The sequence below is a fragment of the Sabethes cyaneus genome, chromosome 3 (genome assembly GCF_943734655.1).
Source record: "Sabethes cyaneus chromosome 3, idSabCyanKW18_F2, whole genome shotgun sequence".
Taxonomy (NCBI): domain Eukaryota; kingdom Metazoa; phylum Arthropoda; class Insecta; order Diptera; family Culicidae; genus Sabethes; species Sabethes cyaneus.
Genome location: NC_071355.1, coordinates 246557948 through 246584310, shown reverse-complemented (window position 1 = coordinate 246584310; position 26363 = coordinate 246557948).

Genomic DNA, 26363 nt, shown 5'->3' with positions numbered 1-26363 from the left:
TTATTTTATCAGCCTTATATCTCGGGTACTTTTTCATTTAGACGTATCTGCAAATGAGAGGTTCTCTTCGTGTCTTCTCTCTTCCGCTTTTTACGGCGATATTAAGAAAATTTTCAAGACATTTGGCTAGCTAGTGACTCCGGCAACCGATTCATGCAAAGCTGATGTGTCAAAATGCATTAGTATCGCCGTAAACAGCGGAAGAGAGGAGACACGAAGAGAGTCTCTCATTTGCAGATACGTCGAAATGAAAAAGTACCCGAGATATTCTTTTCTTTTCAGCCTTTCTCTTTAATTCTTTCTCTTTTTTTACCTTAAACTCTTTTCTTTGTCAGTCTAGAACTCTTTGTTTGTTTTTATTTTTTAAATTATCTCTATCAACCTGAAACTTTCTCTGCTTCTCAGCATGAAAATCTCTCTCTCTCTGGCTCTCTCTCTCCATTAAAATCTCTATTTCTCATCTGTCTATCCAATCTGTCTCTATCTAGCCGTCTGTCCAGTCTGCCTGGCTGTCCAGTTTATCTGTCTGTCTGTCTGTCTGCTCGGTCTGTCTGTCCAGTCTGTCCAAACTGTACGTCTGTCTGTCCAGTCTGTCTGTCGATCTAGTCTGTCGTCTGTCCAGTCTGTCTGTCTGTCTGTCCAGTCTGTCTGTCCAGTCTGTCTGTCTGTCGGTTTGTCTGTCAAGCCTGTCTGTTTGTCTGTCTATCTGTCTGTCTGAATATCTGTCCAGTCTGTCTGTCTGTCTCTCTGTCCAGTCTGTTTGTCAAGCCTGTCTGTCTGTCTAGTCTATCTGTCTGTCCGGTCTGTTTGTATGTCTATCCAGTCTGTCTCGCTGTCCAGTCTGTCTGTCAAGCCTGTCTGTCTATCTGTCTGTCTGTCAGTCTGACTGCGTTGCCAGTCTGTCTGTCTCTCTGTCCGGTCTGTCTGTATGTCTGTCCAGTCTGTCTGTCTGTCCAGTCTGTCTGTCTGTCCAGTCTATCTGTCTGTCTCTCTGTCCAGTTTGTCTGTCAAGCCTGTCTGTCTGTCCAGTCTGTCTGTATGTCTGTCCAGCCTGTCTCTCTGTCCAGTCTGTCAGTCAAACCTGTCTGTCTTTCTGTCCGGTCTGTCTGTATGTCTGTCTGTATGTCTGTCCAATCTGTCTGTCTGTCTCTCTGTCCAGTCTATCTGTCAAGCCTGTCTGTCTATCTAGTCTGTCTGTCTGTCTGTCTAGTCTGACTGTTTTTCCAGTCTGTCTGTCTGTCCGGTCTGTCCGATCTATCTGTATGTCTGTCCAGTCTGTCTGTCTGTCTGTTCGGTCTGTCCGATCTGTCTGTATGTCTGTCCAGTCTGTCTGTCTGTCTCTCTGTTCAGTCTGTCTGTCAAGCCTGTCTGTCTGTCTGTCCGGTCTGTCTGTATGTCTGTCCAATCTGTCTGTCTGTCTCTGTCCAGTCGGTCTGTCAAGCCTGTTTGTCTATTTAGTCTGTCTGTCTGTCTAGTCTGACTGTTTTTCCAGTCTGTCTGTCTGTCTGTCCGGTCTGTCCGATCTGTCTGTATGTCTGTCCAGTCTGTCTATCTGTCTGTCCGATCTGTCTGTATGTCTGTCCAGTCTGTCTGTCTGTCTGTCTGTTCAATGTGTATGTCAAGTCTGTCTGCCTGTCTAGTCTGTCCGGTCTGTCTGTCGGTCTCTCTGTCCAGTCTGTCTGTCTAGTTTGTCTAGTTTGTCTGTCTGTCTGTCTGTAAGTCCAGTCTGTCTATCTGTCTCGAGAGTGTGCTCCCAAAATACACACTCGCTCCAGGGTAGCTTTGATCAGCCGCGTCAGTTTGTCCGGAAAACCGTTCTTGTGCATTATCTGCCATAGTTGTTTGTGCTCGACTTTATCGTATGCTGCCCTGAAATCCACGAATATGTTTTATTACCTTCAAGCACCCACTTCTAACATGGCCACCTACTGAGTTGAGTCTCCCAAACACGATAATTGTTGCTTACAGACGTTTTTTTTTTGCTCAAAAAATCAGCTTTTGCAATATTGAACCGATTTTAATAAATCTTGATATCCAATGAAAAGTGAAAATGAACTTTTGCAAAACCATCGAAAATATTTTTTTGGTTTCATTCTCAAATGCGGCTTTGCAATTTTTTTTCACTTGAGATTAAAAATTCAGAAATTTAGAGTTTGTGGTTTTCTAGATATATTTTTTTATAAAAATTAAGTTTCAACGATGAAATGGAAATGCATAGTGATGCTACATGAAAATTGGTATTTCTACAAAGCAATGGGTATTTCTGGTTTTGCATTGCCAGAAATATCCGTTTCCTTGTAGCTGAAAATAAAACACCATGCGTCTCCATTAAACGATCCAATCATATTTTTTCATTTTGGTTGGCATTTAAGTTTATTTTAACTTTTACCTTCTAAAATTTCTCCATCAACATCCTATCATTTGGTTTATCGCTTTGTTGTTTCCAAGTGATACAATTATTTATATCGTCTTTATATCGTATAATTCTTCAAATGATTTTGCATCATTTTGACTCAAAAGCCCGTAGAATAATACCAATTTTTTGAAATGATTACACGTGTAGTTTTGAATTAAACTACAATGCTAAATACGAGATAGATTGAATTGCTGTAAAATTACTTACCAGGTGTTCTCATTTCATGCAGTCAACTTTTATTAATTCTTGCGACAGACGAGTTTGCTATAAATAAGTTGTAAAGGATCCCACACAGGATAGCAATCTGTCCTCCGCTAGGTAGGTAATCTATACCCGAATTATCACTCTGAAAATCAAACCTCAACCAAAAGTAAGTAGTCCACTTACCGGTATGACGTTGCCTGCGAACCCAATTTCGAGATTTGTGTTCAAGTCGCTCGATTGCTAGACACCGTAACGCCTTGCTGGCACCACCACTAGCCACTAGAGTACCTACTCACTAGCAGTCGTTTCGTTCACGAAATGTGCTTCATTAATTTCAGTTGTCCGCACTAATCAATCTTGGAAGTACTGCCGGCATTCTGCCGTGTGCGCCATGCTGGTGGCGTGCACGTTTACCCCCGAACCGTTCTCTCTCTGTTTCTCGTTGATTTGTATTATTTTTCCTCGCTTAGTGGGGCTATTTTTCACCAATGCGCCAGCGTTCATTTGCCAGGAGATTTTCACTTCCAATATTCCGTGCGGGTTGTAGGTGTCCTTTGAAAGATTTTGCATCGAGCCCCGACCCGGGGTCTCATTTTCATTCAGCTATCCATCAGCTGATCCATAAAAAGTAAACCGAATCCCCGTCCCCGGAGACGACGTCAACGACGACGACGACGACTTGCGCCAATGTTCGAGACACGGATTTATAATTTATAGATTGCCGATTAATCTCCGTAATACGAACTCATTAAATCGTGTGGGAAGGTTCATGTTACACTGTGTCGGCTAGGACCTCTGCTTTGAACCTTCCTCCTGCGATCGTACGGATCGTTCTACATACCTCTAATGATACCATGAATATCGACCGAATGACTGACTGACTGACGGACGAATGGAAGTTGGATGCCGCCGCGCCGAGCTGGCTGGCAGGCTGGCTGGGAGAGCATTGCTTTTTCGAATCACGAATCGGCGTGATGAAATCATAATGAAATTAAGTCTAATATGATTTTTTTACGTAAACGTACTTGGTAATAGAAACTTAAGTAATAAAAGAAACCCTTGCTGTAGGTAGGTGCTGTCGATAATCGCAGTCCGTCCCGCAGTCGCTCCTTCTCCCATCCATCCTTTTAACTGAGTGTATCGTTTGACAACGCTTTAATGGTTACTTCATATTTTTTCTCTTTCTCTCTTTCTCATTGCAGGTAAACTCGGCCACCGTTTTGTGTTTCGCACAGAGATGTCGGTAAAATAGGGTGACACGTTATGCGGTGAAACCATTAATGGTACCTACTACGGCTTAGCTGTGGCGTGCTGTAGATCATCGGATACAATCAAGAGCACAAGTGTTGAGCATTAGTGTAGAGCGGTGCATGCGGCTTGAGTTCGAGTGCGCCCGTTTTATGGCTAACTCTCGTTAAATGATGGTTCGCGTGAGGGTTTTTTTCTGTTTTGCAATAGTTTATTGTGCGAGCCGTTTTAGGGGGCTAGGCTGGGATAGAATCACTATCGGTAGAATGGAGAAGTTCAAAAGGTTTATTGGGTTTATTGGGTAATGCACAAAATATTCAGAAACATTTTCTCCTTGCTCTGGAAATCTGAAATCTAGTATATGGTGGATCTTTAAAAACCGTCTATTGTAAAGATAACCGTTATAAAAAAGGATTTCAACTCAAAAGCTTTATTCTGCAGCATAAGTTTGAAGAGCTTTGAGATTGTCGACTTTTGTGGATGAAAAGTACGATTTGCAGTCAGCATTGATTTTTGCTGCCATTTAAAGAAAACTGCTACAGAACTGCAGTTCGAATGTTTGTCGAAGCTTATGGTGAACGTTCTCTTGGAAAGTCACAGTGCTTTGAGTGGTTTAACAAAGTGTAAATATTGTGATTTTGATGTGAGAGACGAAGAGCGTGGGAAACCTGTGAAATCGTTCGAGTACAGTGAATTACAACCACTTTTGGACAAAGACGACACTCAAACGCCGCAACAACAACTCGCGCATCAATTGAATGTCACTGAAGGGGGCATCCCCATACGTTTAAAGGCCATCGGAAAACCAAAAAATCACTTGCTGCTTGCCATAGTGTATCAAACCGTTTCTTTCTGCTTGTTATTATGTCCGGTGTTCCGCAGGGCAGTGATTTATGTCCACTTTTCTTCGTCGGTTTCTCCAACGATGTTGCATTCTTGCTTGATTATAGAAACAAAAGGAAGTTATTTTTGCGTGCGGATGCATTTATTTCGATAACCCGAGCGTCATGAACGAAAGACATTGCTGAAAGACAAAGACATCGGACAGTAAAGGGACTTCATGTAATGAAGATCATTGAAGTTACGTGCAATTTTAGCGATAAAATCGAGTTGTACGGAAGCTTTCGTTATAGCCGTCGTACGATGTAAGTTGAAGGTGAGTTTTGGCGCCAAGCTGTACCCTAAGGTCATTGACTGGCAATGCGGTAGGAAATCATTATTTGACATTTCGCGATACTGATAACAAGTTAAGTTTGCCTATCACCAATCAACAAACACATCCAAGAGCCTCTGAAGTCGGATATAATTTTCTAATCAATGGAACGAACTACCGAATATAATTTCAAATCATCAGCAATCATCAGTTTACAGCCCACTCCGGGCAACAAAGCAATATCGTTGACAAACAGTAAAAACAGAAGAGGTCCCATGTTGTTGCCTTTGTCGGTTTTTCTTGGTCGGTTTTTCTTTGTCGGTTTCTACAACGAGGTTGCATTCTCGTTCGATTATTTAGGCCGATGATTTGAAAATCTGCGCAGTTTTGCGTCGTATTGAGGACTGATTCTATTTACAAATGTTACTAAACGTGTTTCTCTATTGGTGTCAGCTGAACAAGCTCGTTATTAGTATCGCAAAGTGCAAATAAATGCAAATCTTTGATTTCACAGGATTCACGAACTTTTTAATGATCTACTATAGGTTCTCTATTGGATTCAGATCATGCGACTGCGGCGGCCATTGCATAAGATCAATTTCGTTATCTTCAAACCATTTCTTGATTGATCGAGCAGTATGTTTAGGGACATTATCTTGCATAAACTGATATTTTAACAGCATTTCCCATTCCGCTTGTAGTAACATTACGGTTTCTAAGACCTCAACATACAAGTATTGATTTTATCCGGAAATTTGACCAACCTCAGGGATAATATGATTATAAGCACTAAATCAGGTAAAAACTGAGATTGGTCTTATTCTTTTGTTGCATGATTTTTGAAGCATGTGCGGCTTTCGATGCGTCTAGATCGAAACGATTGTTTCTGGCGGTTCAAGGCGTATGTAACATTTTGTCATAATATACATTTACTCACCACTAGGTATCGCGTACACGTAATTCAAATGCGTTCCACTTTCGCAAATCTACATCCCAATTGACTAATCGAATTAAAAGTTAGAATATTAGGTAAAGTAAACACTATGTAAAATTGTCAGATAGATTTTAAACAAATTACAACCAAAAAAACATATTTGGCGTCACCGATGCGGGTTGTCGTGGTTCATCAGAAATATGTTTCTATGGTTTATTATTAATCCCGTTCATTAATTCACGCAAAGATGTATGTAATACAAATTCTGTTGGATATCTTTCCCATAACAGGTTCGAGCGGCAGTTTTTACTGAATTTACCAAACGCTCCCAAAATCCACCGAAATGTGGTGCACCAGGGGAGTGAATTTCCATTCGACGCCTATAATATTCAACCACCCGTTTTCGATTTATGATTGTTTATATTCGCTTATATATATTTCAGTTGTTTATCCGTCCGCTGTAGAGAGACATAATTTTATGCTATTTTAGGATGAATTCTACGGATATACGCATACTGGGTACTATTACACAATTCGTTCATCCACGCAAATTGTTTTTATTTCACGCTAAAGTATTTTATTTCGCGCTTCAACTTTTTCAATTAATAGATTTCCAAGGAAAATTGTCATCCCACACTTTTTCTTTTTCGGGCAAACTGTTCCGAAAGAAGGGAAAAAGATTACAACAAGCGTATTGCTCCTACTCCGGAACGGGAGCTCCAACACCGTCCACCCTCATGATTAACATAAGCTCGCACAAACGAACATTTAATATGCTTTCGCAAAAGTAATACAAACACATTTTTCGGACAAAGCCAGCTTAAATGGAAATTCTGCAACTGACGGACGGCTGACTGGATCCGACCGGTTGGTCGGTCGGTCGGTCGTTCGGTCGCCGTTTGTTGAAATAAAGTTGTGACTCAGCTGCTGAGCTGTCGCTGCCGGGTGTGTGACAATCCGCACAGGATACGGGTGGGACATAAGTCACCAGCCGAGTCATATTTCTATATCTGATACACCGTCTCGCAGTCAGCCAGTCAGTCGCACCACAGACCAAGTTGTGAAAATTCAATTACCACCAGTCAGTTGGACGAACCCGCCGGTCGGTCGTCGCGTCGGTTTGAGAAGCTCCACCGATCTAATCTGTAACAAAATTTGAAGCAATTATAAAATTTGACACCTTGGGTGAAGCCCAGTTTTACACTCTACAGTAAAAGCTTCAAGAACAAATCAATGCTGTTTGCTGTTTTTTTTTGCGAAAATAAAGATGCTGAATTGCGATCGATTTTCCACTTGGCTATTTTTCTCCTCGAACGTAGGTACCCCTTTTTGCGCATCCACATGTTTGGCTCGAATTCCTGTCACACACGACCAATAAAAGCAGACATTAGGTACGTGGCAGAAAAACATCCGAACGTGCCTTCTGGTTTCGTTCATTCCGTGACGTTCGATTCGGTGGTTGGCCGGGTAGTAAACAAGCGTCGTCGTCGTGTTAAACAAAGTAAAGGATAAAGATTTTCTTCACTCCGAGCCTGAGCTGCGGGAAAAACTGGGAATAAAAACTGCCGACAGATTGTGACGCAGTGCTGCCTTTTTGCGGCGGTTTCGACTTATAAACTTTGATGATCGTTAAATTGATATGGTTTTAGTAGGAGAGCATGGATAATGATAGGCCAGAAAAAAAGGCATTAAACCTATTTAATTGATCACGTTTTACTGCTGAACTCGAACATGTTTGATGCAGAATAACAAAGTGAAAATTGTTTTGGTTATAGAAATTGGAAAATTGAAGTGATAAAAATAAGACGCTATTTCGACGTAGAAATAAATGGAATTTACAACTAAGTGCAATAAAGAGAAACTATAAGTTTTCAATTTTCCATCAGCAACGATTCAGTGCCTCGACGAAGGTTGTCTCGGATTGTTGCTTCAGCGACTTCAAAGCAGCCAGCAAACTTTGCTCCCCATAAAAGCGTAATGAGGTTAAGATTTTACGAAACTAACTGCCTTTTTATGGTACCATCCATCCGGGTGGTGTAAGTTCATCGTTATGCGTATGCAAAATCCACGCTCAGAATTGGCTCGTTTTGGACTTTGCCGCCGCTGCCGGCCGCAGGCCGCCATCGCCGCCACTGAAACTGCCGTGAGAAACTCGTCTTCCTAGCCAAACCTAGCTCTTCGAAGCCGACATGGACACGCACACACACACCACCTTCGAGCAAGCCAGCCACCGTCATTTTCGCTAATTGCAGGAAAACAATTGCCCACTGCGCTCCATATTTGCATATTTTTATAACCCCCGCGTGCGCTGCCGGATGGCTGGCTGGCTGAATCTGCTGAATGGATCTCGTCCGGTTCGGTCCGTAGTACGGACCGCGGCGGACTCGCACCGGAAAATGAGCCCCGAGCGAGCGAGCACGATGGCAGCGAAGACACGATGGACACGCACTGTTTCGCAGGGGAAGCTCTTTTGTTTGGGACAGCCGTGAAACTTCCCACGGAACGCACCGTTTGACCGCGTTTTGCAGTGGCGGAGACTTTCGCCCTTCTTCATTCGCGCTGCTACTACTGCCCATCAGGCCATTGAAAGTTCCAAATACAGTGCAAAATAGAGAAAATTTAATTACACATCTGACAGAACGCAGCAGCAGCCTCGCACGGGGGAAAGAGAGCGAGACAGGGGCCCTCGTGTTGGACCATAAATGGCACTTGAATCATGCCCGGAGCTGCTACCGTATTGCAGCCCGAAGAGCAGCAGCGCAGTGAATCGCTACACGATTCGTAATCCCAGATATCGTCGCCGGTGGATCGTTAGCGAGTTCCGCAACCGTCTCGCGCCTTGCGCAACTTTGTGACTCTGAACGGGTGGCACAGCTCGAAAGACATAAATCAAATATTGCCGCAGCAGTGAATTTTGAGCAAAGTTGTTTCGCGAAGCCGCACTCGCATGCACCCCAGCCAGCCCAGCCAGCCAGCCAAGAGCCGAGTGTCCTAGTTTTTGCCTTATTTCGTCCGCTTCCAGAGTGGATAAACAAGATGTGATAGGCATAATAAAAAATAAGAAGAAAAAAAAACTGTGGAGAACGCCATCCGCGTGTACACGAAACTTATCTCATTATTAGGATATTCCATCTATTCACTCTTTTGCAGCTTGTCGATTCATGTTGTTGTTGTGTTGTTGACTTCTTTTTTGCTTGTCTTTGCTTGCTTCTGTTGTGTTGCTGCAGCGCGCCCGATTGCACAACATTTTTACTGTCGTCGGCTTTGTGTAGTGTACAACAGCAGCAGCAGCAGCAGTAATATACTGACATATGACATACAGATTATGTGCACTGATGCACTGTGAAAATGCTGTTTTGCCGTGCTGATATAATCAGTGTTAAAATTTATACATAGAATAAACGGTAGGCACAATGCTGCTTTTGCGATGTTTTAGTGGTACTTACCAGTTGAATACAGTTGGCTTACTTGTGACGAAAGAATTGCTTCAAAACATTTTTTTTCTTTTCATCTCCGAAAATTTATAATTTAATTAGGTCTCTCTTTGCGATGAATCAGTCAATAATAAGAATAATATTCCTTCAATTCCACTGTAATCTGCAATAGAGATACATTAATTGAATCTTCTACTTGAATTGCTAAATTAGTCATCGACAGATACAATGGTAGCAATTAGCAAGGAGGGGTAATTTTGAAATCGACTACTGAAATTACCCAGATTATGGTTTGAAACAGCCCAGATTATGGGTGGGTCTAGGATCAAAAATACGGTAACTCATTTTGAAAACTTAAAATTAACAATCCCAAGAGGTGTTTACCTCGGATTTGAGAATACTTCTCGATTTCTGAGTATCAGTCATTCGACTCAGGGATATCTTCTGTCCTTTCCTGGGACATCCCAGGAACAGCAGAAGATGTTCTTTCCAGTAGACGATTCGGTCCGTTGAAGCGACCCTTTTCAACATTTCAGCGTAAGTACTCTTGGAGCGTTCTTCTAAAGACCGCTTGATCTTGTCACCACACAGTTTGTGCGCTGGGGCATGTTGAAAGTTCAATATAGATGGGCGGAGGAGAAGACCCGCTGAAAGGCATCCCAGATGAGTCTGTAAATCGATTAAATTAATCGGTTCTAAGTAGGAGAACGAACCATTCCATGTTGCAGCAGGTCCTCGACAGGGAAACCCGCTTTGCTCACGACGCACGGTGGTCCGGTTTCGAAAAAGTGCGGACAAAAGTGCGTAATTTTTCAAGAGTGGTGTCTTCGGAGAAGTTTAATAATAAAATATGACGCATCTTTCTGCACTATTGGGGTGACAGTGAATTCACCTATTAGGGTGATACAAACTTTTTTTTTGAATAAAACTAAAAAAAATTTTTTTGTTCAAAGAGTTGTAGAGCATACTAAAATAAGCAACTTTGTTGAATATAGTAACTATCTACGTCTTCCTGGTTGCGAAATATAATGATACTATTTGAGCCCGAATCTTACGATCCGGAAAATATAAATATCTGTTCAGAATTCCGAAAACTGCGGATACATTCCATTGGCCAGTGCTTGCGAAGATGTTTAATCTTTGTATTAGTTCTTTGAGTTCTTATATTGCATACCCAAGCAACAACGTGAGTTTTATTGTACTCTTATGGCGGTCTTCAAGACCATTTTTGGTCTTAAATACCATTATAAGCCTGTAATAAAACCCAAATTGTTACTTGGGTAATATAACTCTTGTACATAAAAGAGTCATAGCCGGAAACTGAAACAATAGTTTTTATGGTCGTATTGAATTTTATTTAGCTGAATAAAAACTTCTGGCTGTTTGCAACATTTATGTAGTCGGATTAGAGTAAAATGTTGCTTAGAAAATTCTTGATCGTTTGCTATCTCTAACTCATTTTTTTAAATTTTGCGACTTGGTTCGGTCTGATTTAACACCGACCATATGATATCGCGACAAGCAATCGAGTTGAGCAGGCGAATCGAGCAGTCGAATCAAGCAATCGAGTCAAGCAGTAAGATCGAGCAGTCGAGTCGAACAGTCAAGTCGAGCTATTCACTCAAGCAGTTCGGTCGAGCAGTTGAGTCGAACAGTCGAGTCGAGCAGTTCAATCGAGTGGTCGAATCGAGCAGTTAAATCGAGCGGTCTAGTCGAGCAGTTTAATCGAGTAGTCCAGTCGAGCAGTTGAATTGAGTAGTCTAGTCGAGCACTTGAGTCGATCAGTCGAATTGAGTGGTTTAGTCAAGCAGTCAGATCAAGCGGTTAAGTCGAACAGTTGAGTCGAGTAGTTCATTCGTGCAGTCGAGTCGAGCAGTTCATTCGAACAGTTGAGTCGAGTAGTCCAGATGAGCAGCTGAGTCGAGCAGTCGAGTTGAGCAGTTAAGTCGAGCTGTCGAATCAATCAGAAGTCAAGCAGTTGAGTCGAGCAGTTAAATCAAGCTGTTCACTGTTCAGTCAGGCAGCCCAGCCGAGCAGCTGAGTCGAGTAGTCGTGGTGGGCAGTTGAACCGAGCAGTTTAATCGGGCAGTCCAGTAGAGAAGTTTAATTGAGCAGTTGAATCTAGTAGTCTAGTCGCGCAGTTGAATCGAGTAGTCTAGTCGAGCAGTTGAGTTGAGCAGTCTAATCGAGCAGTCGGGTCAAGCGGTTCAGTCGAGCAGTTAAGTCCAACAGTTGAGTCGAGCAGTCGAGTCGAGTAGTCCCGTCGAGCAGTTGAATCGAGCAAGTCGAGCTTTCGAATCAAACAGTTAAGTCAAGTAGTTCAGTGAAGCAGTCGGGTTGGGTGGTTAAGTCGAGCAATCAAATCGAGTAGTCTAGTCGAGCAGTTGAATCGAGCAATCGGGCTGAGCAGTTGAGTCGGATAATCCAATCGAGTAGTTGAGTCAAGCAGTTCATTCGAGCAGTCGAGTCTAGCAGTTGAATCAAGTAGTTGAATCGAGCGTCGAATCGAACAGTTGAGTCCAGCAGTCTAGACGAGCAGATGAATCATGCTGTCCAGTCAAGCAGTCCAGTCGAGCAGTTCAATCATGCAGTCAAGTCGAGCAGTCGGGTCGAGTAGTAAGTCAAGCAAATGTGTTAAACAGTCGTATCGAGTAGTCGAGTAGTTCACTAGAGCAGTTAAATTGAGGTTTTCAGTCAAGTCGAATCGAACAGTCCAGTCGAGCAGTCTAGTCAACCAGTGAGGTGACTGAGAATACAACCCATTGCTACGAAAGCATGACGTCCTGTCAGGGATCTGTTTTTAGTTACCGATAAGCCTCTTATGACGTCCTGTTAGAGACCTGGTTTTCGGTACAGACATAAGCCTCTTATATAAATAGATGTTTAAAAAGAGTACTTAAAAATCAATTATACTCAATAATTTTGCACACAATTCTTTTGTTGCTTTCAAATGTTCTGCAAAGTTATTCAGTATGCTAAAATACGCATTTTGTCTGAAGATTGTTTTTCACTAAGATGCATATTGAATGAGTTATAAAAAATTTATCAAAAAAAAAACACATTTTTCAATTGATTTTTTCTTAAATTCCTTTGGAGATTTCGTGATAGAAACATTTTTGTTTTATGGAGGAAATATAGTACTTTCACCTAATGGTTGTCTGGTTTTCGCGAGGTTGCCCGAAATTAAAAAAAAATTGGATAGCGCGAAATTTTTTTCATATATTTTATAACTTATCAAATATCCGTCCTAGCAACAAACAGTCTTCAGAGAAAATGTGTATTTTAGCATACTAAATAACTTTGTAGAAGACTCGAAAGCAATAAAAAAAATCGCGTGCAAAGTTACTAAGCATAATTAATTTTTAAGTGCTTAAGTGCTTTAAGTGATTTTTAAGTGAAATTATTAAAAAAAAGAAAAACCCTAATAGGTATCCCCCTAATAGGTAAATTCACGGTAACCCTAGTAGTGCAGAAAGATGCGCTATATTTTGTTATTAAACTTCTCCGAAGACACCATCCTTGAAAAATTACGCATTTTTTTACCGAACTGCTAAAGTCCGCACTTTTTCGAAACCGGACCACGGTGCGACGTAACGAAGAATTGTAGACTGGTTGAAACTGGGAAAATTTCGAAATGAGGTCAAAGATTTCAATCCAAAGACTTTCGCGGTTGGCGCCCGAGTGTTTTGACAATTACACTATTACCGCACAACCCAATATTAAAAAGTCTCTTATTCCGAGCTAATGGCACGTGCAAATCAATCTCGTAAGGGCTACACACCGAAATCTGTCATGTGTAGGAGCGAGGGAGGGAATCTGATCACAAACGAGCACGAGGTGATCGATATGTTGAAGCAGTTCTTGGATTAACATTTGAGTGGTGAAGTTGCCGAAGGAGGCGAAACGGAAGCTAAGCTTGGAGTGCTCATAGAAGATAGTAATGTTCCAGCACTTGATCTCTAAGATGTCAAATGAGTAATTGGCTTCCTGAAGACCAACAATGCCGCCGGTAAAGACTGCGTACCAGCAGAGCAGGTAGGGCCGGAAAACGCTTGCGACGACTCTATTGAGCTGTGTTATTTCCTAGATTTGGGAGGAGGAGAAACTACTGCAGGCATCCATTCCTGAAGGAACGATTGGCCCAATCTACAAAAAGCGTGATCGGCTCGACTGCTACTACTCTTCTAGATCCTGTTACCGATAGCACAGGGTTTCGTAGGGCTTCATGGGAGCTCGCGCAACTACGAACCAGATTTTCACCATCCGACAGATCTTGCAGAACATTTAAGAGCTCTATGTGCCCACGCTTCACATCTTTATTGATTTCAAAGCAGAAAATGCACGAACACGGTTTTTCGAACAAATGATGTGGGGACACTCTCGAGTCCCTTCGAGACGCAGCGAGGGTTGAGGCTTGGTAACGGCTTATTCTGCATGCTATTCAGAGAGCGCTTTTTAGAGAGCGATCCGACAAGCGGGCATCGAACGATTTTTCTAAAACTAGTCAATTCCAGGCTTCGCAGATGATTTGGATATCATAGCCAGGAACTTTGAGACGGTGGAAGCAATTTGCGCCAGACTGAAAGCGGAGTCTAGGAGGAGTGGACTAAAAATAAATGCGCCGAAGACCATATACATGAAAGGAAGAGGCCAAAGGAAACAAACGCGCGCTCCTACGGACAGTAACCGTTGACGGCGGCGAACTACAACACTAGTAAGGAGATCCAGCGGCGCATTCAAGCTGCGAATCGGGTCTACTTCGGTGGAGTACAAACTAAAAGCGGAGAGTGGCGGAGGCGTATGAGTCACGAGCTACAGGCTCTGCTTCGAGAGATCCCATCTTACATCTGGCGAAAGTCGGCAGGCTATGGTGAGCCGGATACGCCTGATTGGCGATGGTGTGGCCCAAGAACGATTTGAATGGAGACAACTGCATGAAACAGCACGAGTCACTCGGGCTCTCTGCCCGGGTCTACTGAGTCAATACAAAAACACGAGATTAAATTTATTTGGCGGCAGCCTTCGAAAAGTTATCATGACGAAAATCTGATACGGTTACCCTTTCGGTAACTATTTCCGCCATTATTTCCTTCAACTAAAATTTGAGTAAACATAACTTGTATTTTGAAACAACTGTTCAATTTGAAATTTGAAGAATAAAAACAAAACTAGGTATTAGACCTCCTAATATAAGGGTGTGGCAGTAGTTTAGTCAGTAAAACATTCGGGTACCCACCGAAAGAGCGTGGTGAACCAAGTATTACAATTCATTTCCTAGTTCCTTTTCCCAAAGTTTTGTAGAATAGGTTCTATATTACAATAGTTATTTGTTTATCACGCAATTAAACAACCCTTAACGGAAAGCCTGACACTTAGCAGTAATACAAAGTACACCCTGCCATCAAACGGTCTACCGATAGCAACAGCTGAAGACCTGACTGGTGTTGTGCCCTCGCGGATGATTTCCTTTGACGAAGATAAAGTAAGCTAATTATGGACGGTGCGATTTTCAATTTGTTCGCTGTCACATCATGTTCTCCTGCAAGTGAAGAAGACGTCGTTCGTTCATCAGTCGGTTACCGACTGGGTACTGGATACTGGGAGAGCATCAACAGTGACATTTCTGAGTGCAGGCACGGAACCGGCCACCAGCAACCGTCGTCGTCGTAGACGATATGGACTAATTTTGGCCGGCGGTCGTCGCTTGTCAGTCCATTCAGGCGAGGCGTCTGCTTCGCGGAACTTCACTTCATCGAAAGAAGTAAAAAAAAAACACCGAAGAAGAACCGAAGGAAAAGTTGGAAAAAATAAGACAGAGACGGAAAGGAAAAACATTGAATGAGACATCTGTCCGGCGGCGATTGATGCGAGGATGATAATGACAGCGATATAGCTAAATGAGTTTCTGTACGGGGGAAATGTACTACCGAAACAATGATCGATTTCGAATAGCTTTCCTGGAGAGCTTTTAGCAAAATTAAAACATAAAGTTTCCAATGTACTTTCGCGCGTAACTGCAGATTGGAATCCGGCCGTTCCCATTAACGAGTTTCCTGTTCGTTTATTATTCAACACAACACAATATATGTATGTTCAATTATGAAATTTGAACTGCTTCACGATATTTTTTTCCCAAAGTAGCAATAAATTTATGTTGCTCATGATTTTTATTGTTGTTCTAATAATGGTTGATATCAATCAATTATTTTGAGCTTATCATTTTTTGCACAATGAAATTATTCGATCGAATAAAACTTTAACATGAAGGACTTTTATTTTGGAAGCACCCTTTACTGTCGATCCAGAGCGTAATCAACTATGCAGTAAAATTTCTTGTTTCTGATTGTGTACCATTTCCCATTGCCGAATCACCGTCCGCCTGTATGTACGAACGATGTTGTCAGCGGCGATGCATTAAACGGTTGCCTTTCTGCAGTGTGGACTGTTTTGCCGTAAAACCTGACACAGATATCATTTTTTATACGTTTCCTTTTTCAGTTCGAGAGGAGCATACATTTTTCAGATTTGGCGCATCATCCCGGCAGCAGATGTGGGCGCGTCGATACCTGAAGAAGCGAGGAGCAGGAAAGAAAAGCGGAGGAATCGAGAAAGAAGCGAGCTTTGCAACTGCTTTTGATTGCTTCCGCTGCCGATCACTTTATCCAATAGAGCAAGGCAGCGTTCTCTTTTTTGTTTGCCCTCTCGAATAAATGTCTCCGAACAGGCAAAAACTTTCGAACCACTCAATTTAACTGGCGTCGCAGGGCCGGAAGAGGAACGCAGAGAGCCGAACCAATAAAATTGTGTTCCTCCCGCAGATCAAAGCGCAACTTCTGCAGCAGACCGAATCAGATGAGCTGCAGGTGCTGAGTCGGAAAAAGAAGTCACTTCAGAAATAATGCTCAAATCTCGGCGTGTACGAGAAAAAGAACAAATCAATTTAGAGATCGGCAAATACTGCGGGATGGCCACTACAGGAAGTTCAACAACAACAACAACAACAACTGAAAACCAATCAGTTCATTTATCATTTAAGGGTGCGCTTCTGCTTCGCTGCCTCACCAATCCCGGTAGACCCGCTTAGGTGTACTGTGGCCATACTTCCTTTCCGAAGGGATGCTGTTTAAATATTTACCAACTGGCCCGGTCGGTCCGTCGTTCGGTTCGAATAGAGGTCATTCGACGAAGAAGCTCTGAAATACCCATCCGCAAAAAACAGGCAGGCAAACAAATACGCGCATCCTGATAAATAAGAAAGCTCCACTTCTTTTCGCATCTTTTCGAGCAAGACGTCCAGCCAGCCAGCAGTCCTTGAAGTAGAATTCCTGAATGATATCGTTTCGGGCCCGGCTTCTCCGGGTGAATTGTTCAAACAAGAACAATTTACACAGCAGACCGAACCGGACCAGAGACCATCCTGCCACCGGGGAAAAACCTATTTGCTTACTACTCTCGAGCTGCCGGTTCTTTGTCTGATGCGCGGTGGAAGAAGCAGGTACCGGGGCTGTAGAGCACCAGGGAGGGTGGTGGTTGTGAGATATTTTGAGTTATTGCTTTATCAGTTGTGGTCTTGTCTGATTCGCCCCGAAGGTGGTCGCAAACGTGGAAAAAATGTTGAAATCAACGGGCTTTTGGTGGGTTCCGAAATTCAATTGTTAGAGTCTGGTTGAGCTTATTTAAGCCCACTACTGGTGAGAATTATTTTTAAATTTTCACACCTAATCTAATAAATACAACAAATAATACAAATGATTGTGTTACAAGCTTTTAGAGGAGATAGCAAAGTACGAGATATTTTTCGGGTTGGTTTTAAGTCCGTTACGGAGCGGGCGGTTGCACTAATGGAATCGAAAGCGGGTGAGAATCTAATCTGAATATAATTAATCATGTTAACATCATAGAGAAGAAAGTTGGGGCAATTAGGGAAAAAGGATGAAAAAGTCTCTAAGTAAGGCAGGGTTGAGGTGTCAATGTCTATTTACACTCAATTAGTTCTATCTCTTAATTTATTAGGTTTTGTGACTTGTTGCATGACTTGCAGCATTAATGAATTCATCCTACTCATCGGTAGTTAGACGGGTGTGTAACTATCCTACTGGCAGTAAGATTCATCTGTCGAGACTTTCAACATCAAGCATCAAACATTTTATTTTAGCTCTAGGCAAATACATGATAGCTTTCTAAGTTTAATCTCCTTAAAGCTTTAAGGGATACATATTTTACAAATTGATTTCTCAGACTTTTTTTGGAGGTTGTTTATTGTGAAAAACTTTCTAGATAATACTTTTCTGGTTTTTGCTCGCATTTTCATGCAAATATTGCGGTTCGACACTATTTGGTTCCATAGCTATAAATTACTAGTTGATTGCCCGATTTTACCGGAGCCATTTGTACATCTGTAATTGTAACGAAAATTCTCATAACGCAAGAAACAAAGTCCTTTTTCTTCATTTCAGTATGTCTACTATCTTTGTCAGATCCCCTCCTGGTGTCCCCTGGCCACTTGTAAATCTTCTTTTCGGTAATCCATGTTAAGCGAGACAAAGCTTGTTTGCTTTTTTGAACTTCCTTGTCGTCAATGGCCACCCTATCCCCGCTCTTTCAGAAACCCCTTCTTGTCATACACTGTTCAGCACTTGTACAACTGCTATCGCTCTAAATGCAAGGGAAACACATCCTTTTACCCATTGAAACCTTCCTCCCACCTGTAAGAAACCGTCTCCCCCTTTTGTCAAACACCTTTCGCTGATTCGTTTATATCAAAAAAACCCGATTTAATCCACCTAGTGGTGAAAGGAACCTTTGTTATATGGTCTTACTTGGTATTTGAGATAGAAATCGACACGTTTTCGGAACATAATTCATCTATTGGTTAACGTTGCGTAATGCGTTGGTTTACATAAAATTTTTGAAAATTGAATAAGTTTACAAATTTTGAACAAAATAGGAACACTTTTAAATTTTGATAGATCCTTTTTTCATGTAATTGCTGAGTAAGGATAAGTAAGTTGTTATTAATTTGAGTAAGTGCAAATAAAAGTAAGTTGTAAGAGGAAATCTTATTCTTTAACATATACATTGCCTAGTAAAGGTCTAGTTTATAGGTTTTTTAACTATGCATAATTTCCTGTAATGCCATTCTATTTGATTCACATCAATAGAGTTTTCTTGAATAATTTTAATCAATTTTTATTAACCTTCGGTTACTCACGCTGTTGTATTTTGTACAACACGTGTAGGTTTTTCAACGCCATATTGTTATAAAGTTACAAATCGTTGTTTTACTAACGAATATTCTTCAATAAACTTATTCTGAGCAAAATGTCATAATTATTCAATGCATTAATAATTTAAATTGTTTGAAAAATAGATCAACATAAACCGCCATCACAGAAACGAAACAATCAGCATGCGAGGTGTACCGCAATTGACCCCAAGTGGAATTTTCTCTCGTTTCTTCATATGGAAAAATGGTGTCTGTATGCAGCAAAACTATCCAATGTAAAATGTTTAAAATGTATCCGTCTGCTGGTAGTCGAGTAATTCGTAGTCAAAATTAAGGTATTTTTTATAATCAAAGTTCTACAGTTCCTAAACAAGCAAACATAGAGGTATACTATATTCAGCAAAGTTGTGTATTTTTATCACTTGTACAATTTTGTAATAGAAGAAAAAGTCATACAACTATTACAAAAAGAGCAAAAATATAAAAACTGAGTTTACAAATTCATATACAATAAATAAGATTTTTCTATCTTAGCTGTAGAGATGGAAGGTTACTGTCTCTAGCAAAATTTCTTGTAATAATATGCTCTATAACTTTGCAGAGCACATCAATGTGTTATATTGACACTGAAGAAAAATATTTTCTTTTATTTCACTTTTAGGGGGATTAGTCAAAATTTAGATTCCACCAGACGATAGAGCTTTTAATTTCAAGAAACTATTCTAAAGGTTCGATAAACCTAAAACCAAGTTTTCCCAGTCAAACCTCTAGTGCGCACGTTTTCTTTGGTTTGGGGTTATAGTGCGCGCGAGTAACTGTGTTGCAAAAGTTGGCGCGAGTGTTCGAGGGTTAATATCTTTTGACCGGTTCAACCAATTCTTATGAAATTTTGCATATATATTCGTAGTGTCAAAACCTCTCGTTTGATATTAAAATAATTGAAATTAGGTAAATTATCTTGGTTAAAATCATTACAAATTATTGTTAATTTTGGTGTGGTGTATACGGTTGCTCATAACTTTCAAATTAAACGTCCAATCAAAAAACCATTCAATAGTGATCTATTAGCATATATTATCTTTCAAATGAGACTAATAGCGCATAAATCGGTTTGGCCATCTCTAAGAAACAGGCGATAATTATTACCTTGTCAAAACAGGTTTTTTAAGCATAACTTTTAAACTACTTGTTTGTTTTCAATTAAAAATTTCTAAATAATTTAGCTTTAATAAGGGCTTTCATTTGATACTAAGATCGTTGAAATCGGTCATGTAGTTCTAGAGAAACCCGTGTCACGTATTTTTCACATTTTTGTTTATAACTTTTAAACGAAACGTCGTGTCACGAAGCAACTCAATAGTGATCTACTAGACAATAATACCTTTCAAACAAAAGTAATAGCGAACGATTCGGTTCAGCCATCTCTGAGAAACAGGCGATAGAAAAAATCATTACATACATACACACACACACACACAGACATTACTCAAATCGTCGAACCCTATCGATTGGTATATGTGACTTGGCCCTCCGGGCCTCGGATCAATTTCGTGTTTTTCGACCAATTTTTAAACCTTTGTTATAGTATAACAAAGGTAAAACATGTGTGTCAAGTTTGATTAAGAACCATCCAGGCGTTCCAGAGTTGTGGCGGAACATACAGCCATATTCACGTTGCTCGTCACCAACCCCCTCTTTTTGAGTCCTTCCCAGTCAACTCCCCTTTCTATCGCGTAAACTATTATGCATCTGTATGCTCTCTGAAAAATCCTATAACGGAAGGGAAACAAAGCTTTTTTCATATGTCCTCTCGGTGGACCCCCTTTTCTTGTCTTCCAGTCACTTGCACAACTGCAATCGGTCAAATGCGTAAATGCAAGAGAAACGCAACCCCCTTTTACTTATTTGGGTGCCCCCGTTGTCAGGGACCACCCCCTTTTTGTTAATTTCCCTGCGCTGATGCTTTTTTGTTAAGGAACATGTGTGGTTCTTTGATAACGAACCATCCAGGCGTTCCGGAGTTATGACGGAACAAGCATTCATATTCACGTTTTCACGTTCCTCGTGCTTCCTCCTATTGGGTTCCTACCAGTTACCTTCCGTAGGCTATTATATTAATCCTGTTTTGACGTATCCCTTCTCAGAATTTTTACAAATCGTATGAAGAAAATCGGAACTCTCTCTCTTTCGTTCCCTCTCTTATCTCTGTCAATCTATCGCTGTCTTTTTCTCTAACACTCATGCGCATCTCAGTTTCACTACTCTCTCTCTCTCTCTCTCTCTCTCTCTCTCTCTCTCTCACACACACACACACACACACACACACACACACACACACACACACACACACACACACACACACACACACAATCTCTTTTTGCAATCTGTATTGTGAGCTTTTTTCAAAATTATCGTCAAACTAGGTCAAATTTAATGAAATTCGGTTAGAATGTTTATGACTTTTTCCTATTTTCCCAGAAAAAATCAGAGAGGTTGTGTACAAGACACGACCGCATAGTTGACGCCGAACTACGTAAGTCTCTTTGTAGCGATAATAACATATATCCATGCATGAAATAATTCGATTCTTCATGTATAGATGCTACATGTGGCATACATAGGTTTCTTTGAGATAAATGTCCAGCAGCAAATGAAATGTTCAAACATATTCTCGGACCTGTTGGGATTGCTACTGACTTTCTTCGCTTTGAGAATAGCTGCGTCACGTCATATGCACAAATATCCCTTTTGCACTGTTTCCGTGTAAGATAACCGAACAAATTCTTGAAGTACCTATATGGATACAATCTGACAAAAGGAAAGGATGGTCGCTCACTATGACATTTCACTTTCAGGACATCAATTTGGACTAGATTCAATGTTTAAAGATAAACTCGATTGCAGAAAAGGGGTGGTTTTGCACTTTAACAAAATTGTTTACTTTCAGGACATCAAATTGGACTAAGTTGAATGTTCAAACGATAAGACCGGTGGAAGAAGAGGGGTGGTTTCGCAATCTGGCATACTTTCCAAGCACAGATATCAAATTGGTATAGGATTAAACGTCGTTATCGTGAAGAATCTTCAACCTGTTGGGACTGGAAATTTCTGTCACTTTTTTGCAAAAAACACGTTCAAACTTTGATGACTTCATCTCCAACCAATCAGGATGCGGGGATTTCTAGCTGGACAATGCTTCATTATTTTCAATTTTTCAATAGTGTACACTTACGAATTAATAGCATTCTTCATTTGGGCTAACGCGTAGAAGATATTCGGATCGATAGGTGAAACCGCTGTAGCGCTCAAAACCTGATCATGTTTCGAGAAAGATTTTTTGGAATATCAACTTTTCTCACGTCCCACGTCAAAACTTGAAGATAAATTATCCCTTTTTTCACATTTCGGCACTTTCGATTGGTCTCCGAATGTTTTACCACAGACAAACAGACGAGACACTCGCGTTAATTCCATCGTCCAATCAAAGACAGCTTATTTTTCGAAAAAGCATGTTTCGCAACATGGCCTCACCGCGGCGCTCGAGTGTTGCTTCGAATTTTCAGTATAAAACCATACAAATGTCAAAACCCTACAGTATGAAATCCGGCAAATACAAGCTACGTAGGTGCTAGTGTGCAAGCAAAATGTGTAGGACGATGGTTTTTAAAGTGTTTTCTTCTATGTGTCATGTCAGTGGTTTTACTAACTAAACTATTGCCGCCAGTTATATTTGGTAGTTCAATACCTAATTTTGTTTTATTCTTTCAATTCTATCACTCCCCGTATACGCGTCACACAGTTCCCCAGTCCGGTTGTGCTTTTAATCCAAGATTTGCCATCACACTGATGGAGTAGATTACAGTCTATTTTCTTGGCGGTAGAAACAAAGAGCAGTTATACAAAAATAATATCGTCGCACGTGAAAGTTTGTGACGAGTATACGGGGAGTGATGGAATTGGAAGAATAAAACAAAATTAGGTATTAGACTACCTAATATAACGGGCGGCAGTAGTTTAGTTGGTAAAACATTCGGGTACCAACCGAAAGAGCTTGGATGCAAACCGCATATATCGTTATCAGTTCATCGAATTAATCATTTTTCGCATCAGACACTCCTTTCCAAAAGAGTTTACGTCATGACCGCGTATAGCCATATGCAAGTAAATAAAAGAGAAAAACAACTCAATTGTTCGAGAACAATTTTTGAAAAAAAAACTAGACCAATGATTGGTTGATTAACTAAATTGCAATAAATGCTCACCCGTCCAGTTAATTCCAGTTAACGAGGTTCGATGCTGGTCTAACAAGCCAATTATGGTATATTCGACTCTCGGGTGGGCGGTACTGCAAGAGCCGGTAGGATCGTTGCACTAGCCCCGTAATTGTCCTTTTCTCTAAAAACCGTTTATACCCAAAGTTTTTGTTTACTTATCAATTAGTTATACATAAATATAACTGTAGTTTAAATATTTTCTAAGTAACCGTCCGAATTAAAAGCACTGCATGACGTTATTTCATTATCGTTAAACGGCACTTACTAACAAAACTGGCTATTACTAGCCCTATCCCTGAAGTGAAAAATGATTTTTTTTCATATAGGGCACGGGAGGGTATTTTCAGCCCATTAGGCGATGGCATCTATTTTTTCGGCCCATAGCCTAGTTCTAGTAGAAGAACGGGTAGTTTTGACGTTCTTTGAATAAAAAATAGTAAATTACTTACAGTCTTGAGAAAATAGTTATAACATATTAAAATTGTATGTCGGCAAAGTATTTCTATTGGCGAAAGAAGAGGCAAATAGGCTGAATTTAGAAACCTGTTGAAAATAACCTCCCGTACCCTACGACAGGTAATAAACCGGCATTTATTATTTGAACTAACCATTTTACCATAAATGACACCCAATCAAATGAATTTCAGATATCAATATGGTCGATGAATGCAGGCAATTAGGGGATACAGCACAATCTTCACCACCGTTGCATACTTTGCAGCGGTGCGGTCATTAAAGCTCCAGTGGAATATTACGAGAGCAATTGCGCTTGAATAATTTTCGTCATTCATCTTTTGTTTCAGCATTCAACTCTGTCTGATATTATGTTTCAGCAAAAAGGAACGACGATTCTGTTGCATGGTAGTAGTCCTCATACGTTTTGGTAGTAAACCAGCAGAAGCTCTTAATTCTGATTGCGAAATTGCGCTGCCAAATCCAATCACCGATACTTCGACCGATTCATATTCGATTGTCACAATTAGACTATTCGTTTGGATTACATTTCTACAACTGTTCTACAACGACTCGAATTAAAAGGACTAGCTAGGTTTCCGTAAAAAAGCCACCCCCGGGCCTAATTATATTATGGAATGATGCAAATAAAGTACTTGACCTGTGGTGCATTTTTGGCAAATTTTCACATCATTAAACACCATCTTGAAACAGTAATGGTGGTTAAAGCGAATTTCATTTTTCGCACTTAACTCCCAAGCCAAGCATCATAAAAATCTGAAAAAAATATCATTTTTTGGAAATCTTCCAACGTTAATACCACAGTGAAGATTTCCAAAAAAAATGTAAATGTGTTCAGCAGTGAGTAGGTATAACATCTGTATTTTTTTTTTTGTCAGATTCTTATGTAAAATATGAAAGAGTAGTCCTTATATAATTTACTACTCAAAACAGTGGTGCAATATAAATAATTTATTAATTGACATCAAGGAAATTATTTCGAATAAAAGCTCAAAGTTTTTAAATTGGTTTCCTAATATTTACCAAATCAAATTTACTAATTTATTGAAATGCCAATGGTTGTGCTATCATATCATCATGTGCTGGTATTGTAAATAACCACTAGCGACTAAGAAAGCCAATCCTGACCGCACTCCACATTGGAACCAAATTGAACAACTCGTTTCCAAGAGTCAGGAGATTTGCACCCTCGTATTCATCGTCGTCGTCGTCGCCGTCTAGCAGTACGGTTTAGTGCTTGTTTTCAATTCGGGTTTCCTCCATACGCATCCATAAAGCTGCATTTATTGAGCCGGCTGGCCAATTAGCGGGAGTATGAGTGAAACTTCCATGCAATGCACCCGCCCACGCCCCGACCGAGCGACCGACCAGGAACGAGATCGGAGGCGTCGGATTGGATTGGACCCGGAGACAGCGGCTCCAAGTACTGTTTTATTGCTCTTGCTTGCTTACTAGCGGCACACACTATCAGGCAGCAGCCGTAATCTTACCGCGAACGTTTCATAGTTCCATCCGTCCGTCAGCGGCCGCCAGAAATATTTATATTCGAATTTAATTTTATCTTCGCGCCGCTTAATTAGTGCTACTTTTTCAAATGGCGGCAGCGCAGTGTGAGCGATATGGAACGAAGCAGATCTGCACTCTAGTTGCGTACTGCTGCTATACATAACGCCCGGACGGCCCTCTTCTTCCATGAGTGGAAAGGAAATTTATTACGCATAAATGGGTCAACGGAAAGATAGATTTATGGGCGAACTTTAGTGTTCCGAGCCGCACCACACAGCACACAGAAATGAGCTGATAATTTCGAGATTTGCTCCAATATAGCAGCAACATCAGCAGCAATGGCTTGTTTATTAACGCGCTCTGCCTGCCCTGCAACAGACAGTCGTTTTGGGACGAATGGTTCCGGGAATCGAACGCATTCGCGTAGAACTCATATATTATTCAAACTGTTAAAAGTTTGCTCAAAACTTCGCTTAAAGGGCCCTAAAACTAATCTTCGCCACCACACCCTCCGAAGGAGTTTGATTACAAAATATCAAAATGTAGTGCTAATAATTACCGTTTTGATACTTAACTCTCCGACTGAATGAAAGAAGCACTTCCCGGTAGTCGTATATCAATTTATTTCCATCTTGCCACTGACCTATTTCAAAGCGTTGAACCATTTCCGTCCGTGTCGGTGGTGCAGCCGGGCAAAGTACGCGGTCTCTGTTCTTCTCCCTTCCCCGTTTATCTTTCAGATAAACGAATTTTTTTCGGATCTCCATCTGATCTGAACTCTATCTGGGGAGTCAAAGTTTATGTCCCACCCGCGCTGTTGCGCACGCTGCGCTCTACATCCTCCCCACCAAACCGTGGAAGTAAAACAAAACAAAAAACAAAAAAATAAAACGGTTCAGAAACTTTTTTTTTCGCCGCAAGGCAGGCATCGAACGTCTCGGGAAGCGATGGAGTACTCGGAAGTCGGAAAACAATGCATCATCAATGCAATGATTTACATTACGCTCTGCAAAACTATGTGGTCAGGATTTAAACTTTTCTAGCGTTTGAGGCAAACAACAAGAGCAACAACAACAAAATTCCGTTGCGAAATGTTGGTCGCACTTTTTTGGTTGCATTCTGCTTTTTTGCTGCGCTGACTATTCACTACCCGGAGATTTATTGCGGTTGCCTTAAAGTTTTAGTTGATGAGTTGGAATGCTGTATTGTGAATAAAATTCAATTTCTACTTTTTTTCATTTGAAAAAATTTCAATGTTTATTTTTATATCTTTTCAATAAACTGTATAGCGAGTTCCAGATTTCATAAATTTTCACTAATTGTTACTCTCAACTAAATTTCACTTCTTATTTTCATTTTCATTTCAGGTAAGCGCCCCGTACAACTCGTGTGACGTTTAGTAAGTACATTAAATGCCAGTTTATAAAAATATCTCTTCAAATGCTCTGTTTTGGAAACCTCATAAAACATTTCGGAGCTTTTAAATTCACAAGC